The sequence below is a fragment of the Anopheles coluzzii genome, assembly GCF_943734685.1.
Source record: "Anopheles coluzzii chromosome X unlocalized genomic scaffold, AcolN3 X_unloc_1, whole genome shotgun sequence".
Lineage (NCBI taxonomy): Eukaryota > Metazoa > Arthropoda > Insecta > Diptera > Culicidae > Anopheles > Anopheles coluzzii.
The window spans coordinates 645,365-665,279 of NW_026054419.1; positions in this window are offsets into that span (position 1 = coordinate 645,365).

The following is a 19,915-nucleotide window of genomic DNA, read 5'->3' on the forward strand; positions in this document are numbered from 1 at the left end:
AAGGAACATCCAACTACATCACTTGAGCTATTTCACCCGTCCTTTGGCCATGGTTGAAATTTTGACGAAAATGCAAGGTCATCCATTATCGTTTTAATGTCATTGGGCCTTCATGAATAAGCAAATCAAAGCCCTGGGACACAATAACAAGGATCTTGGCGATGAAAAAGTTTCATAATGGGTCACTTTACCCTTTAAATACATGCGCAAATCGACAGGTTGTCCCGAGTACAATGCATTCAGAGGCCATTTACTACACTGAAAGTGACTTTGATCTTTCAATCAATGTACAGATCTTGTAGACCACTTCAATACCTTTCCAAAACTGTCTTAATCATTACGCTAGGACACATGGCTACGAGGTTATGGCCATTTGAAGGAACATCCAACTACATCACTTGAGCTATTTCACCCGTCCCTATGGCCATGGTTGAAATTTTGACGAAAATGCAAGGTCATCCATTATCGTTTTTATGTCATTGCGCCTTCATGAATAAGCAAATCAAAGCCCTGGGACACAATAACAAGGATCTTGGCGATGAAAAAGTTTCATAATGGGTCACTTTACCCTTTAAATACATGCTCAAATCGACAGGTTTTCCCGAGTACAATGCATTCAGAGGCCATTTACTACACTGAAAGTGACTTTGATCTTTAAACCTATGTACAGATCTTGTAAACCACTTCAATACCTTTCCAAAACTGTCTTAATCATCACGCAAGGACACATGGCTACGAAGTTATGGCCATTTGAAGGAACATCCAACTACATCACTTGAGCTTTTTCACCCGTCCCTATGGCCATGGTTGAAATTTTGACGAAAATGCAAGGTCATCCATTATCGTTTTTATGTCATTGGGCCTTCATGAATAAGCAAACCAAAGCCCTGGGACACAATAACAAGGATCTTGGCGATGAAAAAGTTTCATAATACCCTTTAAACACATGCTCAAATTGACAGGTTTTCCCGAGTATAATGCATTCAGAGGCGATTTACTAGACTAAAAATGAATTTGATCTTTTAACCTTTGTACAGATCTTGTAGAACACCTCAATACCTTTCCAAAACTGTCTTAATCATCATGCTAGGACACATGGCTACGAAGTTATGGCCATTTGAAGGAACATCCAACTACATCACTTGAGCTATTTCACCCGTCCCTATGGCCATGGTTGAAATTTTGACGAAAATGCAAGGTCATCCATTATCGTTTTTATGTCATTGGGCCTTCATGAATGAGCAAACCAAAGCCCTGGGACACAATAACAAGGATCTTGGCGATGAAAAAGTTTCATAATACCCTTTAAACACATGCTCAAATTGACAGGTTTTCCCGAGTACAATGCATTCAGATGCGATTTACTAGACTAAAAATGAATTTGATCTTTTAACCTTTGTACAGATCTTGTAGAACACTTCAATACCTTTCCAAAACTGTCTTAATCATCACGCAAGGACACATGGCTACGAAGTTATGGCCATTTGAAGGAACATCCAACTACATCACTTGAGCTATTTCACCCGTCCCTATGGCCATGGTTGAAATTTTGACGAAAATGCAAGGTCATCCATTATCGTTTTTATGTCACTGGGCCTTCATGAATAAGCAAATCAAAGCCCTGGGACACAATAACAAGGATCTTGGCGATGAAAAAGTTTCATAATACCCTTTAAACACATGCTCAAATTGACAGGTTTTCCCGAGTACAATGCATTCAGAGGCCATTTACTACACTGAAAGTGACTTTGATCTTTCAATCAATGTACAGATCTTGTAAACCACTTCAATACCTTTCCAAAACTGTCTTAATCATCACGCTAGGACACATGGCTACGAGGTTATGGCCATTTGAAGGAACATCCAACTACATCACTTGAGCTATTTCACCCGTCCCTATGGCCATGGTTGAAATTTTGACGAAAATGCAAGGTCATCCATTATCGTTTTTATGTCATTGGGCCTTCATGAATAAGCAAATCAAAGCCCTGGGACACAATAACAAGGATCTTGGCGATGAAAAAGTTTCATAATGGGTCACTTTACCCTTTAAATACATGCGCAAATCGACAGGTTGTCCCGAGTACAATGCATTCAGAGGCCATTTACTACACTGAAAGTGACTTTGATCTTTCAATCAATGTACAGATCTTGTAGACCACTTCAATACCTTTCCAAAACTGTCTTAATCATCACGCTAGGACACATGGCTACGAGGTTATGGCCATTTGAAGGAACATCCAACTACATCACTTGAGCTTTCTAACCCGTCCCTATGGCCATGGTTGAAATTTTGACGAAAATGCAAGGTCATCCATTATCGTTTTTATGTCATTGCGCCTTCATGAATAAGCAAACCAAAGCCCTGGGACACAATAACAAGGATCTTGGCGATGAAAAAGTTTCATAATACCCTTTAAACACATGCTCAAATTGACAGGTTTTCCCGAGTACAATGCATTCAGGGGCGATATACTAGACTAAAAATGAATTTGATCTTTTAACCTTTGTACAGATCTTGTAGACCACTTCAATACCTTTCCAAAACTGTCTTAATCATCACGCAAGGACACATGGCTACGAAGTTATGGCCATTTGAAGGAACATCCAACTACATCACTTGAGCTTTTTCACCCGTCCCCATGGCCATGGTTGAAATTTTGACGAAAATGCAAGGTCATCCATTATCGTTTTTATGTCATTGGGCCTTCATGAATAAGCAAATCAAAGCCCTGGGACACAATAACAAGGATCTTGGCGATGAAAAAGTTTCATAATACCCTTTAAACACATGCTCAAATTGACAGGTTTTCCCGAGTACAATGCATTCAGGGGCGATATACTAGACTAAAAATGAATTTGATCTTTTAACCTTTGTACAGATCTTGTAGACCACTTCAATACCTTTCCAAAACTGTCTTAATCATCACGCAAGGACACATGGCTACGAAGTTATGGCCATTTGAAGGAACATCCAACTACATCACTTGAGCTTTTTCACCCGTCCCCATGGCCATGGTTGAAATTTTGACGAAAATGCAAGGTCATCCATTATCGTTTTTATGTCATTGGACCTTCATGAATAAGCAAACCAAAGCCCTGGGACACAATAACAAGGATCTTGGCGATGAAAAAGTTTCATAATACCCTTTAAACACATGCTCAAATTGACAGGTTTTCCCGAGTACAATGCATTCAGAGGCCATTTACTAGACTAAAAGTGAATTTGATCTTTAAACCTATGTACAGATCTTGTAGACCACTTCAATACCTTCCCAAAACTGCCACAATCATCACGCTAGGACACATGGCTACGAAGTTATGGCCATTTGAAGGAACATCCAACTACATCACTTGAGCTTTTTCACCCGTCCCTATGGCCATGGTTGAAATTTTGACGAAAATGCAAGGTCATCCATTATCGTTTTTATGTCATTGGGCCTTCATGAATAAGCAAACCAAAGCCCTGGGACACAATAACAAGGATCTTGGCGATGAAAAAGTTTCATAATACCCTTTAAATACATGCTCAAATCGACAGGTTTTCCCGAGTACAATGCATTCAGAGGCCATTTACTACACTGAAAGTGACTTTGATCGTTCAATCAATGTACAGATCTTGTAGACCACTTCAATACCTTTCCAAAACTGTCTTAATCATCACGCTAGGACACATGGCTACGAGGTTATGGCCATTTGAAGGAACATCCAACTACATCACTTGAGCTATTTCACCCGTCGCTATGGCCATGGTTGAAATTTTGACGAAAATATAAGGTCATCCATTATCGTTTTTATGTCATTGGGCCTTCATGAATAAGCAAACCAAAGCCCTGGGACACAATAACAAGGATCTTGGCGATGAAAAAGTTTCATAATACCCTTTAAACACATGCTCAAATTGACAGGTTTTCCCGAGTACAATGCATTCAGAGGCCATTTACTAGACTAAAAGTGAATTTGATCTTTAAACCTATGTACAGATCTTGTAGACCACTTCAATACCTTCCCAAAACTGCCTCAATCATCACGCTAGGACACATGGCTACGAAGTTATGGCCATTTGAAGGAACATCCAACTACATCACTTGAGCTTTTTCACCCGTCCCTATGGCCATGGTTGAAATTTTGACGAAAATATAAGGTCATCCATTATCGTTTTTATGTCATTGGGCCTTCATGAATAAGCAAACCAAAGCCCTGGGACACAATAACAAGGATCTTGGCGATGAAAAAGTTTCATAATACCCTTTAAACACATGCTCAAATTGACAGGTTTTCCCGAGTACAATGCATTCAGAGGCCATTTACTAGACTAAAAGTGAATTTGATCTTTAAACCTATGTACAGATCTTGTAGACCACTTCAATACCTTTCCAAAACTGTCTTAATCATCACGCAAGGACACATGGCTACGAAGTTATGGCCATTTGAAGGAACATCCAACTACATCACTTGAGCTTTTTCACCCGTCCCTATGGCCATGGTTGAAATTTTGACGAAAATGCAAGGTCATCCATTATCGTTTTTATGTCATTGGGCCTTCATGAATAAGCAAACCAAAGCCCTGGGACACAATAACAAGGATCTTGGCGATGAAAAAGTTTCATAATACCCTTTAAACACATGCTCAAATTGACAGGTTTTCCCGAGTACAATGCATTCAGAGGCGATTTACTAGACTAAAAATGAATTTGTTCTTTTAACCTTTGTACAGATCTTGTAGAACACTTCAATACCTTTCCAAAACTGTCTTAATCATCATGCTAGGACACATGGCTACGAAGTTATGGCCATTTGAAGGAACATCCAACTACATCACTTGAGCTTTCTAACCCGTCCCTATGGCCATGGTTGAAATTTTGACGAAAATGCAAGGTCATCCATTATCGTTTTTATGTCATTGCGCCTTCATGAATAAGCAAACCAAAGCCCTGGGACACAATAACAAGGATCTTGGCGATGAAAAAGTTTCATAATACCCTTTAAACACATGCTCAAATTGACAGGTTTTCCCGAGTACAATGCATTCAGATGCGATTTACTAGACTAAAAATGAATTTGATCTTTTAACCTTTGTACAGATCTTGTAGAACACTTCAATACCTTTCCAAAACTGTCTTAATCATCATGCTAGGACACATGGCTACGAAGTTATGGCCATTTGAAGGAACATCCAACTACATCACTTGAGCTATTTCACCCGTCCCTATGGCCATGGTTGAAATTTTGACGAAAATGCAAGGTCATCCATTATCGTTTTTATGTCACTGGGCCTTCATAAATAAGCAAACCAAAGCCCTGGGACACAATAACAAGGATCTTGGCGATGAAAAAGTTTCATAATACCCTTTAAACACATGCTCAAATTGACAGGTTTTCCCGAGTACAATGCATTCAGAGGCGATCTACTAGACTAAAAATGAATTTGATCTTTTAACCTTTGTACAGATCTTGTAGAACACTTCAATACCTTTCCAAAACTGTCTTAATCATCACGCAAGGACACATGGCTACGAAGTTATGGCCATTTGAAGGAACATCCAACTACATCACTTGAGCTTTTTCACCCGTCCCTATGGCCATGGTTGAAATTTTGACGAAAATGCAAGGTCATCCATTATCGTTTTTATGTCATTGGGCCTTCATGAATAAGCAAATCAAAGCCCTGGGACACAATAACAAGGATCTTGGCGATGAAAAAGTTTCATAATGGGTCACTTTACCCTTTAAATACATGCTCAAATCGACAGGTTTTCCCGAGTACAATGCATTCAGAGGCCATTTACTACACTGAAAGTGACTTTGATCTTCCAATCAATGTACAGATCTTGTAGACCACTTCAATACCTTTCCAAAACTGTCTTAATCATCACGCTAGGACACATGGCTACGAGGTTATGGCCATTTGAAGGAACATCCAACTACATCACTTGAGCTATTTCACCCGTCCTTTGGCCATGGTTGAAATTTTGACGAAAATGCAAGGTCATCCATTATCGTTTTAATGTCATTGGGCCTTCATGAATAAGCAAACCAAAGCCCTGGGACACAATAACAAGGATCTTGGCGATGAAAAAGTTTCATAATGGGTCACTTTACCCTTTAAATACATGCGCAAATCGACAGGTTGTCCCGAGTACAATGCATTCAGAGGCCATTTACTACACTGAAAGTGACTTTGATCTTTCAATCAATGTACAGATCTTGTAGACCACTTCAATACCTTTCCAAAACTGTCTTAATCATCACGCTAGGACACATGGCTACGAGGTTATGGCCATTTGAAGGAACATCCAACTACATCACTTGAGCTATTTCACCCGTCCCTATGGCCATGGTTGAAATTTTGACGAAAATGCAAGGTCATCCATTATCGTTTTTATGTCATTGGGCCTTCATGAATAAGCAAATCAAAGCCCTGGGACACAATAACAAGGATCTTGGCGATGAAAAAGTTTCATAATACCCTTTAAACACATGCTCAAATTGACAGGTTTTCCCGAGTACAATGCATTCAGGGGCGATATACTAGACTAAAAATGAATTTGATCTTTTAACCTTTGTACAGATCTTGTAGACCACTTCAATACCTTTCCAAAACTGTCTTAATCATCACGCAAGGACACATGGCTACGAAGTTATGGCCATTTGAAGGAACATCCAACTACATCACTTGAGCTTTTTCACCCGTCCCCATGGCCATGGTTGAAATTTTGACGAAAATGCAAGGTCATCCATTATCGTTTTTATGTCATTGGGCCTTCATGAATAAGCAAATCAAAGCCCTGGGACACAATAACAAGGATCTTGGCGATGAAAAAGTTTCATAATGGGTCACTTTACCCTTTAAATACATGCTCAAATCGACAGGTTTTCCCGAGTACAATGCATTCAGAGGCCATTTACTACACCGAAAGTGACTTTGATCGTTCAATCAATGTACAGATCTTGTAGACCACTTCAATACCTTTCCAAAACTGTCTTAATCATCACGCTAGGACACATGGCTACGAGGTTATGGCCATTTGAAGGAACATCCAACTACATCACTTGAGCTATTTCACCCGTCGCTATGGCCATGGTTGAAATTTTGACGAAAATGCAAGGTCATCCATTATCGTTTTTATGTCACTGGGCCTTCATGAATAAGCAAACCAAAGCCCTGGGACACAATAACAAGGATCTTGGCGATGAAAAAGTTTCATAATACCCTTTAAACACATGCTCAAATTGACAGGTTTTCCCGAGTACAATGCATTCAGATGCGATTTACTAGACTAAAAATGAATTTGATCTTTAAACCTATGTACAGATCTTGTAAACCACTTCAATACCTTCCCAAAACTGCCTCAATCATCACGCTAGGACACATGGCTACGAAGTTATGGCCATTTGAAGGAACATCCAACTACATCACTTGAGCTTTTTCACCCGTCCCTATGGCCATGGTTGAAATTTTGACGAAAATGCAAGGTCATCCATTATCGTTTTTATGTCACTGGGCCTTCATGAATAAGCAAATCAAAGCCCTGGGACACAATAACAAGGATCTTGGCGATGAAAAAGTTTCATAATACCCTTTAAACACATGCTCAAATTGACAGGTTTTCCCGAGTACAATGCATTCAGATGCGATTTACTAGACTAAAAATGAATTTGATCTTTTAACCTTTGTACAGATCTTGTAGAACACTTCAATACCTTTCCAAAACTGTCTTAATCATCACGCAAGGACACATGGCTACGAAGTTATGGCCATTTGAAGGAACATCCAACTACATCACTTGAGCTTTTTCACCCGTCCCTATGGCCATGGTTGAAATTTTGACGAAAATGCAAGGTCATCCATTATCGTTTTTATGTCATTGGGCCTTCATGAATAAGCAAATCAAAGCCCTGGGACACAATAACAAGGATCTTGGCGATGAAAAAGTTTCATAATGGGTCACTTTACCCTTTAAATACATGCTCAAATCGACAGGTTTTCCCGAGTACAATGCATTCAGAGGCCATTTACTACACTGAAAGTGACTTTGATCTTCCAATCAATGTACAGATCTTGTAGACCACTTCAATACCTTTCCAAAACTGTCTTAATCATCACGCTAGGACACATGGCTACGAGGTTATGGCCATTTGAAGGAACATCCAACTACATCACTTGAGCTATTTCACCCGTCCTTTGGCCATGGTTGAAATTTTGACGAAAATGCAAGGTCATCCATTATCGTTTTTATGTCATTGGGCCTTCATGAATAAGCAAATCAAAGCCCTGGGACACAATAACAAGGATCTTGGCGATGAAAAAGTTTCATAATACCCTTTAAACACATGCTCAAATTGACAGGTTTTCCCGAGTACAATGCATTCAGGGGCGATATACTAGACTAAAAATGAATTTGATCTTTTAACCTTTGTACAGATCTTGTAAACCACTTCAATACCTTTCCAAAACTGTCTTAATCATCACGCAAGGACACATGGCTACGAAGTTATGGCCATTTGAAGGAACATCCAACTACATCACTTGAGCTTTTTCACCCGTCCCTATGGCCATGGTTGAAATTTTGACGAAAATGCAAGGTCATCCATTATCGTTTTTATGTCATTGGGCCTTCATGAATAAGCAAATCAAAGCCCTGGGACACAATAACAAGGATCTTGGCGATGAAAAAGTTTCATAATACCCTTTAAACACATGCTCAAATTGACAGGTTTTCCCGAGTACAATGCATTCAGGGGCGATATACTAGACTAAAAATGAATTTGATCTTTTAACCTTTGTACAGATCTTGTAGACCACTTCAATACCTTTCCAAAACTGTCTTAATCATCACGCAAGGACACATGGCTACGAAGTTATGGCCATTTGAAGGAACATCCAACTACATCACTTGAGCTTTTTCACCCGTCCCCATGGCCATGGTTGAAATTTTGACGAAAATGCAAGGTCATCCATTATCGTTTTTATGTCATTGGGCCTTCATGAATAAGCAAATCAAAGCCCTGGGACACAATAACAAGGATCTTGGCGATGAAAAAGTTTCATAATGGGTCACTTTACCCTTTAAATACATGCTCAAATCGACAGGTTTTCCCGAGTACAATGCATTCAGAGGCCATTTACTACACTGAAAGTGACTTTGATCGTTCAATCAATGTACAGATCTTGTAGACCACTTCAATACCTTTCCAAAACTGTCTTAATCATCACGCTAGGACACATGGCTACGAAGTTATGGCCATTTGAAGGAACATCCAACTACATCACTTGAGCTATTTCACCCGTCCCTATGGCCATGGTTGAAATTTTGACGAAAATGCAAGGTCATCCATTATCGTTTTTATGTCACTGGGCCTTCATGAATAAGCAAACCAAAGCCCTGGGACACAATAACAAGGATCTTGGCGATGAAAAAGTTTCATAATACGCTTTAAACACATGCTCAAATTGACAGGTTTTCCCGAGTACAATGCATTCAGATGCGATTTACTAGACTAAAAATGAATTTGATCTTTTAACCTTTGTACAGATCTTGTAGAACACTTCAATACCTTTCCAAAACTGTCTTAATCATCATGCTAGGACACATGGCTACGAAGTTATGGCCATTTGAAGGAACATCCAACTACATCACTTGAGCTATTTCACCCGTCCCTATGGCCATGGTTGAAATTTTGACGAAAATGCAAGGTCATCCATTATCGTTTTTATGTCATTGGGCCTTCATGAATAAGCAAACCAAAGCCCTGGGACACAATAACAAGGATCTTGGCGATGAAAAAGTTTCATAATACCCTTTAAACACATGCTCAAATTGACAGGTTTTCCCGAGTACAATGCATTCAGATGCGATTTACTAGACTAAAAATGAATTTGATCTTTTAACCTTTGTACAGATCTTGTAGAACACTTCAATACCTTTCCAAAACTGTCTTAATCATCACGCAAGGACACATGGCTACGAAGTTATGGCCATTTGAAGGAACATCCAACTACATCACTTGAGCTATTTCACCCGTCCCTATGGCCATGGTTGAAATTTTGACGAAAATGCAAGGTCATCCATTATCGTTTTTATGTCACTGGGCCTTCATGAATAAGCAAACCAAAGCCCTGGGACACAATAACAAGGATCTTGGCGATGAAAAAGTTTCATAATACCCTTTAAACACATGCTCAAATTGACAGGTTTTCCCGAGTACAATGCATTCAGATGCGATTTACTAGACTAAAAATGAATTTGATCTTTTAACCTTTGTACAGATCTTGTAGAACACTTCAATACCTTTCCAAAACTGTCTTAATCATCATGCTAGGACACATGGCTACGAAGTTATGGCCATTTGAAGGAACATCCAACTACATCACTTGAGCTTTCTAACCCGTCCCTATGGCCATGGTTGAAATTTTGACGAAAATGCAAGGTCATCCATTATCGTTTTTATGTCATTGCGCCTTCATGAATAAGCAAACCAAAGCCCTGGGACACAATAACAAGGATCTTGGCGATGAAAAAGTTTCATAATACCCTTTAAACACATGCTCAAATTGACAGGTTTTCCCGAGTACAATGCATTCAGATGCGATTTACTAGACTAAAAATGAATTTGATCTTTTAACCTTTGTACAGATCTTGTAGAACACTTCAATACCTTTCCAAAACTGTCTTAATCATCATGCTAGGACACATGGCTACGAAGTTATGGCCATTTGAAGGAACATCCAACTACATCACTTGAGCTATTTCACCCGTCCCTATGGCCATGGTTGAAATTTTGACGAAAATGCAAGGTCATCCATTATCGTTTTTATGTCACTGGGCCTTCATAAATAAGCAAACCAAAGCCCTGGGACACAATAACAAGGATCTTGGCGATGAAAAAGTTTCATAATACCCTTTAAACACATGCTCAAATTGACAGGTTTTCCCGAGTACAATGCATTCAGAGGCGATCTACTAGACTAAAAATGAATTTGATCTTTTAACCTTTGTACAGATCTTGTAGAACACTTCAATACCTTTCCAAAACTGTCTTAATCATCACGCAAGGACACATGGCTACGAAGTTATGGCCATTTGAAGGAACATCCAACTACATCACTTGAGCTTTTTCACCCGTCCCTATGGCCATGGTTGAAATTTTGACGAAAATGCAAGGTCATCCATTATCGTTTTTATGTCATTGGGCCTTCATGAATAAGCAAATCAAAGCCCTGGGACACAATAACAAGGATCTTGGCGATGAAAAAGTTTCATAATGGGTCACTTTACCCTTTAAATACATGCTCAAATCGACAGGTTTTCCCGAGTACAATGCATTCAGAGGCCATTTACTACACTGAAAGTGACTTTGATCTTCCAATCAATGTACAGATCTTGTAGACCACTTCAATACCTTTCCAAAACTGTCTTAATCATCACGCTAGGACACATGGCTACGAGGTTATGGCCATTTGAAGGAACATCCAACTACATCACTTGAGCTATTTCACCCGTCCTTTGGCCATGGTTGAAATTTTGACGAAAATGCAAGGTCATTCATTATCGTTTTAATGTCATTGGGGCTTCATGAATAAGCAAATCAAAGCCCTGGGACACAATAACAAGGATCTTGGCGATGAAAAAGTTTCATAATGGGTCACTTTACCCTTTAAATACATGCGCAAATCGACAGGTTGTCCCGAGTACAATGCATTCAGAGGCCATTTACTACACTGAAAGTGACTTTGATCTTTCAATCAATGTACAGATCTTGTAGACCACTTCAATACCTTTCCAAAACTGTCTTAATCATCACGCTAGGACACATGGCTACGAGGTTATGGCCATTTGAAGGAACATCCAACTACATCACTTGAGCTATTTCACCCGTCCCTATGGCCATGGTTGAAATTTTGACGAAAATGCAAGGTCATCCATTATCGTTTTTATGTCATTGGGCCTTCATGAATAAGCAAATCAAAGCCCTGGGACACAATAACAAGGATCTTGGCGATGAAAAAGTTTCATAATGGGTCACTTTACCCTTTAAATACATGCGCAAATTGACAGGTTTTCCCGAGTACAATGCATTCAGAGGCCATTTACTAGGCTACCAGTGATTCTGATCTTTAAACCTATGTACAGATCTTGTAGACCACTTCAATACCTTTCCAAAACTGTCTTAATCATCACGCAAGGACACATGGCTACGAAGTTATGGCCATTTGAAGGAACATCCAACTACATCACTTGAGCTATTTCACCCGTCGCTATGGCCATGGTTGAAATTTTGACGAAAATGCAAGGTCATCCATTATCGTTTTTATGTCATTGGGCCTTCATGAATAAGCAAATCAAAGCCCTGGGACACACTAACAAGGATCTTGGCGATGAAAAAGTTTCATAATGGGTCACTATACCCTTTAAATACATGCGCATATCGACAGGTTGTCCCGAGTACAATGCATTCAGAGGCCATTTACTACACTGAAAGTGACTTTGATCTTTCAATCAATGTACAGATCTTGTAGACCACTTCAATACCTTTCCAAAACTGTCTTAATCATCACGCAAGGACACATGGCTACGAAGTTATGGCCATTTGAAGGAACATCCAACTACATCACTTGAGCTATTTCACCCGTCCCCATGGCCATGGTTGAAATTTTGACGAAAATGCAAGGTCATCCATTATCGTTTTTATGTCATTGGGCCTTCATGAATAAGCAAATCAAAGCCCTGGGACACAATAACAAGGATCTTGGCGATGAAAAAGTTTCATAATACCCTTTAAACACATGCTCAAATTGACAGGTTTTCCCGAGTACAATGCATTCAGGGGCGATATACTAGACTAAAAATGAATTTGATCTTTTAACCTTTGTACAGATCTTGTAGACCACTTCAATACCTTTCCAAAACTGTCTTAATCATCACGCAAGGACACATGGCTACGAAGTTATGGCCATTTGAAGGAACATCCAACTACATCACTTGAGCTTTTTCACCCGTCCCCATGGCCATGGTTGAAATTTTGACGAAAATGCAAGGTCATCCATTATCGTTTTTATGTCATTGGGCCTTCATGAATAAGCAAATCAAAGCCCTGGGACACAATAACAAGGATCTTGGCGATGAAAAAGTTTCATAATGGGTCACTTTACCCTTTAAATACATGCTCAAATCGACAGGTTTTCCCGAGTACAATGCATTCAGAGGCCATTTACTACACTGAAAGTGACTTTGATCGTTCAATCAATGTACAGATCTTGTAGACCACTTCAATACCTTTCCAAAACTGTCTTAATCATCACGCTAGGACACATGGCTACGAGGTTATGGCCATTTGAAGGAACATCCAACTACATCACTTGAGCTATTTCACCCGTCGCTATGGCCATGGTTGAAATTTTGACGAAAATGCAAGGTCATCCATTATCGTTTTTATGTCACTGGGCCTTCATGAATAAGCAAACCAAAGCCCTGGGACACAATAACAAGGATCTTGGCGATGAAAAAGTTTCATAATACCCTTTAAACACATGCTCAAATTGACAGGTTTTCCCGAGTACAATGCATTCAGATGCGATTTACTAGACTAAAAATGAATTTGATCTTTTAACCTTTGTACAGATCTTGTAGAACACTTCAATACCTTTCCAAAACTGTCTTAATCATCATGCTAGGACACATGGCTACGAAGTTATGGCCATTTGAAGGAACATCCAACTACATCACTTGAGCTATTTCACCCGTCCCTATGGCCATGGTTGAAATTTTGACGAAAATGCAAGGTCATCCATTATCGTTTTTATGTCATTGGGCCTTCATGAATAAGCAAACCAAAGCCCTGGGACACAATAACAAGGATCTTGGCGATGAAAAAGTTTCATAATACCCTTTAAACACATGCTCAAATTGACAGGTTTTCCCGAGTACAATGCATTCAGATGCGATTTACTAGACTAAAAATGAATTTGATCTTTTAACCTTTGTACAGATCTTGTAGACCACTTCAATACCTTTCCAAAACTGTCTTAATCATCACGCAAGGACACATGGCTACGAAGTTATGGCCATTTGAAGGAACATCCAACTACATCACTTGAGCTTTTTCACCCGTCCCCATGGCCATGGTTGAAATTTTGACGAAAATGCAAGGTCATCCATTATCGTTTTTATGTCATTGGGCCTTCATGAATAAGCAAATCAAAGCCCTGGGACACAATAACAAGGATCTTGGCGATGAAAAAGTTTCATAATACCCTTTAAACACATGCTCAAATTGACAGGTTTTCCCGAGTACAATGCATTCAGAGGCCATTTACTAGACTAAAAGTGAATTTGATCTTTAAACCTATGTACAGATCTTGTAGACCACTTCAATACCTTCCCAAAACTGCCTCAATCATCACGCTAGGACACATGGCTACGAAGTTATGGCCATTTGAAGGAACATCCAACTACATCACTTGAGCTTTTTCACCCGTCCCTATGGCCATGGTTGAAATTTTGACGAAAATGCAAGGTCATCCATTATCGTTTTTATGTCATTGGGCCTTCATGAATAAGCAAACCAAAGCCCTGGGACACAATAACAAGGATCTTGGCGATGAAAAAGTTTCATAATACCCTTTAAACACATGCTCAAATTGACAGGTTTTCCCGAGTACAATGCATTCAGAGGCGATTTACTAGACTAAAAATGAATTTGATCTTTTAACCTTTGTACAGATCTTCTAGAACACTTCAATACCTTCCCAAAACTGCCTCAATCATCACGCTAGGACACATGGCTACGAAGTTATGGCCATTTGAAGGAACATCCAACTACATCACTTGAGCTTTTTCACCCGTCCCTATGGCCATGGTTGAAATTTTGACGAAAATGCAAGGTCATCCATTATCGTTTTTATGTCATTGGGCCTTCATGAATAAGCAAACCAAAGCCCTGGGACACAATAACAAGGATCTTGGCGATGAAAAAGTTTCATAATGGGTCACTTTACCCTTTAAATACATGCTCAAATCGACAGGTTTTCCCGAGTACAATGCATTCAGAGGCCATTTACTACACTGAAAGTGACTTTGATCGTTCAATCAATGTACAGATCTTGTAGACCACTTCAATACCTTTCCAAAACTGTCTTAATCATCACGCTAGGACACATGGCTACGAAGTTATGGCCATTTGAAGGAACATCCAACTACATCACTTGAGCTATTTCACCCGTCCCTTTGGCCATGGTTGAAATTTTGACGAAAATATAAGGTCATCCATTATCGTTTTTATGTCATTGGGCCTTCATGAATAAGCAAACCAAAGCCCTGGGACACAATAACAAGGATCTTGGCGATGAAAAAGTTTCATAATACCCTTTAAACACATGCTCAAATTGACAGGTTTTCCCGAGTACAATGCATTCAGAGGCCATTTACTAGACTAAAAGTGAATTTGATCTTTAAACCTATGTACAGATCTTGTAGACCACTTCAATACCTTCCCAAAACTGCCTCAATCATCACGCTAGGACACATGGCTACGAAGTTATGGCCATTTGAAGGAACATCCAACTACATCACTTGAGCTTTTTCACCCGTCCCTATGGCCATGGTTGAAATTTTGACGAAAATGCAAGGTCATCCATTATCGTTTTTATGTCATTGGGCCTTCATGAATAAGCAAACCAAAGCCCTGGGACACAATAACAAGGATCTTGGCGATGAAAAAGTTTCATAATACCCTTTAAACACATGCTCAAATTGACAGGTTTTCCCGAGTACAATTCATTCAGAGGCGATTTACTAGACTAAAAATGAATTTGATCTTTTAACCTTTGTACAGATCTTCTAGAACACTTCAATACCTTTCCAAAACTGTCTTAATCATCACGCAAGGACACATGGCTATGAAGTTATGGCCATTTGAAGGAACATCCAACTACATCACTTGAGCTATTTCACCCGTCCCTATGGCCATGGTTGAAATTTTGACGAAAATGCAAGGTCATCCATTATCGTTTTTATGTCACTGGGCCTTCATGAATAAGCAAACCAAAGCCCTGGGACACAATAACAAGGATCTTGGCGATGAAAAAGTTTCATAATACCCTTTAAACACATGCTCAAATTGACAGGTTTTCCCGAGTACAATGCATTCAGAGGCCATTTACTAGACTAAAAATGAATTTGATCTTTTAACCTTTGTACAGATCTTGTAGAACACTTCAATACCTTCCCAAAACTGTCTCAATCATCACGCTAGGACACATGGCTACGAAGTTATGGCCATTTGAAGGAACATCCAACTACATCACTTGAGCTTTTTCACCCGTCCCCATGGCCATGGTTGAAATTTTGACGAAAATGCAAGGTCATCCATTATCGTTTTTATGTCATTGGGCCTTCATGAATAAGCAAATCAAAGCCCTGGGACACAATAACAAGGATCTTGGCGATGAAAAAGTTTCATAATGGGTCACTTTACCCTTTAAATACATGCTCAAATCGACAGGTTTTCCCGAGTACAATGCATTCAGAGGCCATTTACTACACTGAAAGTGACTTTGATCGTTCAATCAATGTACAGATCTTGTAGACCACTTCAATACCTTTCCAAAACTGTCTTAATCATCACGCTAGGACACATGGCTACGAGGTTATGGCCATTTGAAGGAACATCCAACTACATCACTTGAGCTTTTTCACCCGTCGCTATGGCCATGGTTGAAATTTTGACGAAAATGCAAGGTCATCCATTATCGTTTTTATGTCACTGGGCCTTCATGAATAAGCAAACCAAAGCCCTGGGACACAATAACAAGGATCTTGGCGATGAAAAAGTTTCATAATACCCTTTAAACACATGCTCAAATTGACAGGTTTTCCCGAGTACAATGCATTCAGATGCGATTTACTAGACTAAAAATGAATTTGATCTTTTAACCTTTGTACAGATCTTGTAGAACACTTCAATACCTTTCCAAAACTGTCTTAATCATCATGCTAGGACACATGGCTACGAAGTTATGGCCATTTGAAGGAACATCCAACTACATCACTTGAGCTATTTCACCCGTCCCTATGGCCATGGTTGAAATTTTGACGAAAATGCAAGGTCATCCATTATCGTTTTTATGTCATTGGGCCTTCATGAATAAGCAAACCAAAGCCCTGGGACACAATAACAAGGATCTTGGCGATGAAAAAGTTTCATAATACCCTTTAAACACATGCTCAAATTGACAGGTTTTCCCGAGTACAATGCATTCAGATGCGATTTACTAGACTAAAAATGAATTTGATCTTTTAACCTTTGTACAGATCTTGTAGACCACTTCAATACCTTTCCAAAACTGTCTTAATCATCACGCAAGGACACATGGCTACGAAGTTATGGCCATTTGAAGGAACATCCAACTACATCACTTGAGCTTTTTCACCCGTCCCCATGGCCATGGTTGAAATTTTGACGAAAATGCAAGGTCATCCATTATCGTTTTTATGTCATTGGGCCTTCATGAATAAGCAAATCAAAGCCCTGGGACACAATAACAAGGATCTTGGCGATGAAAAAGTTTCATAATACCCTTTAAACACATGCTCAAATTGACAGGTTTTCCCGAGTACAATGCATTCAGAGGCCATTTACTAGACTAAAAGTGAATTTGATCTTTAAACCTATGTACAGATCTTGTAGACCACTTCAATACCTTCCCAAAACTGCCTCAATCATCACGCTAGGACACATGGCTACGAAGTTATGGCCATTTGAAGGAACATCCAACTACATCACTTGAGCTTTTTCACCCGTCCCTATGGCCATGGTTGAAATTTTGACGAAAATGCAAGGTCATCCATTATCGTTTTTATGTCATTGGGCCTTCATGAATAAGCAAACCAAAGCCCTGGGACACAATAACAAGGATCTTGGCGATGAAAAAGTTTCATAATACCCTTTAAACACATGCTCAAATTGACAGGTTTTCCCGAGTACAATGCATTCAGAGGCGATTTACTAGACTAAAAATGAATTTGATCTTTTAACCTTTGTACAGATCTTCTAGAACACTTCAATACCTTCCCAAAACTGCCTCAATCATCACGCTAGGACACATGGCTACGAAGTTATGGCCATTTGAAGGAACATCCAACTACATCACTTGAGCTTTTTCACCCGTCCCTATGGCCATGGTTGAAATTTTGACGAAAATGCAAGGTCATCCATTATCGTTTTTATGTCATTGGGCCTTCATGAATAAGCAAACCAAAGCCCTGGGACACAATAACAAGGATCTTGGCGATGAAAAAGTTTCATAATGGGTCACTTTACCCTTTAAATACATGCTCAAATCGACAGGTTTTCCCGAGTACAATGCATTCAGAGGCCATTTACTACACTGAAAGTGACTTTGATCGTTCAATCAATGTACAGATCTTGTAGACCACTTCAATACCTTTCCAAAACTGTCTTAATCATCACGCTAGGACACATGGCTACGAAGTTATGGCCATTTGAAGGAACATCCAACTACATCACTTGAGCTATTTCACCCGTCCCTTTGGCCATGGTTGAAATTTTGACGAAAATATAAGGTCATCCATTATCGTTTTTATGTCATTGGGCCTTCATGAATAAGCAAACCAAAGCCCTGGGACACAATAACAAGGATCTTGGCGATGAAAAAGTTTCATAATACCCTTTAAACACATGCTCAAATTGACAGGTTTTCCCGAGTACAATGCATTCAGAGGCCATTTACTAGACTAAAAGTGAATTTGATCTTTAAACCTATGTACAGATCTTGTAGACCACTTCAATACCTTCCCAAAACTGCCTCAATCATCACGCTAGGACACATGGCTACGAAGTTATGGCCATTTGAAGGAACATCCAACTACATCACTTGAGCTTTTTCACCCGTCCCTATGGCCATGGTTGAAATTTTGACGAAAATGCAAGGTCATCCATTATCGTTTTTATGTCATTGGGCCTTCATGAATAAGCAAACCAAAGCCCTGGGACACAATAACAAGGATCTTGGCGATGAAAAAGTTTCATAATACCCTTTAAACACATGCTCAAATTGACAGGTTTTCCCGAGTACAATTCATTCAGAGGCGATTTACTAGACTAAAAATGAATTTGATCTTTTAACCTTTGTACAGATCTTCTAGAACACTTCAATACCTTTCCAAAACTGTCTTAATCATCACGCAAGGACACATGGCTATGAAGTTATGGCCATTTGAAGGAACATCCAACTACATCACTTGAGCTATTTCACCCGTCCCTATGGCCATGGTTGAAATTTTGACGAAAATGCAAGGTCATCCATTATCGTTTTTATGTCACTGGGCCTTCATGAATAAGCAAACCAAAGCCCTGGGACACAATAACAAGGATCTTGGCGATGAAAAAGTTTCATAATACCCTTTAAACACATGCTCAAATTGACAGGTTTTCCCGAGTACAATGCATTCAGAGGCCATTTACTAGACTAAAAATGAATTTGATCTTTTAACCTTTGTACAGATCTTGTAGAACACTTCAATACCTTCCCAAAACTGTCTCAATCATCACGCTAGGACACATGGCTACGAAGTTATGGCCATTTGAAGGAACATCCAACTACATCACTTGAGCTATTTCACCCGTCCCTATGGCCATGGTTGAAATTTTGACGAAAATGCAAGGTCATCCATTATCGTTTTTATGTCATTGGGCCTTCATGAATAAGCAAACCAAAGCCCTGGGACACAATAACAAGGATCTTGGCGATGAAAAAGTTTCATAATACCCTTTAAACACATGCTCAAATTGACAGGTTTTCCCGAGTACAATGCATTCAGATGCGATTTACTAGACTAAAAATGAATTTGATCTTTTAACCTTTGTACAGATCTTGTAGAACACTTCAATACCT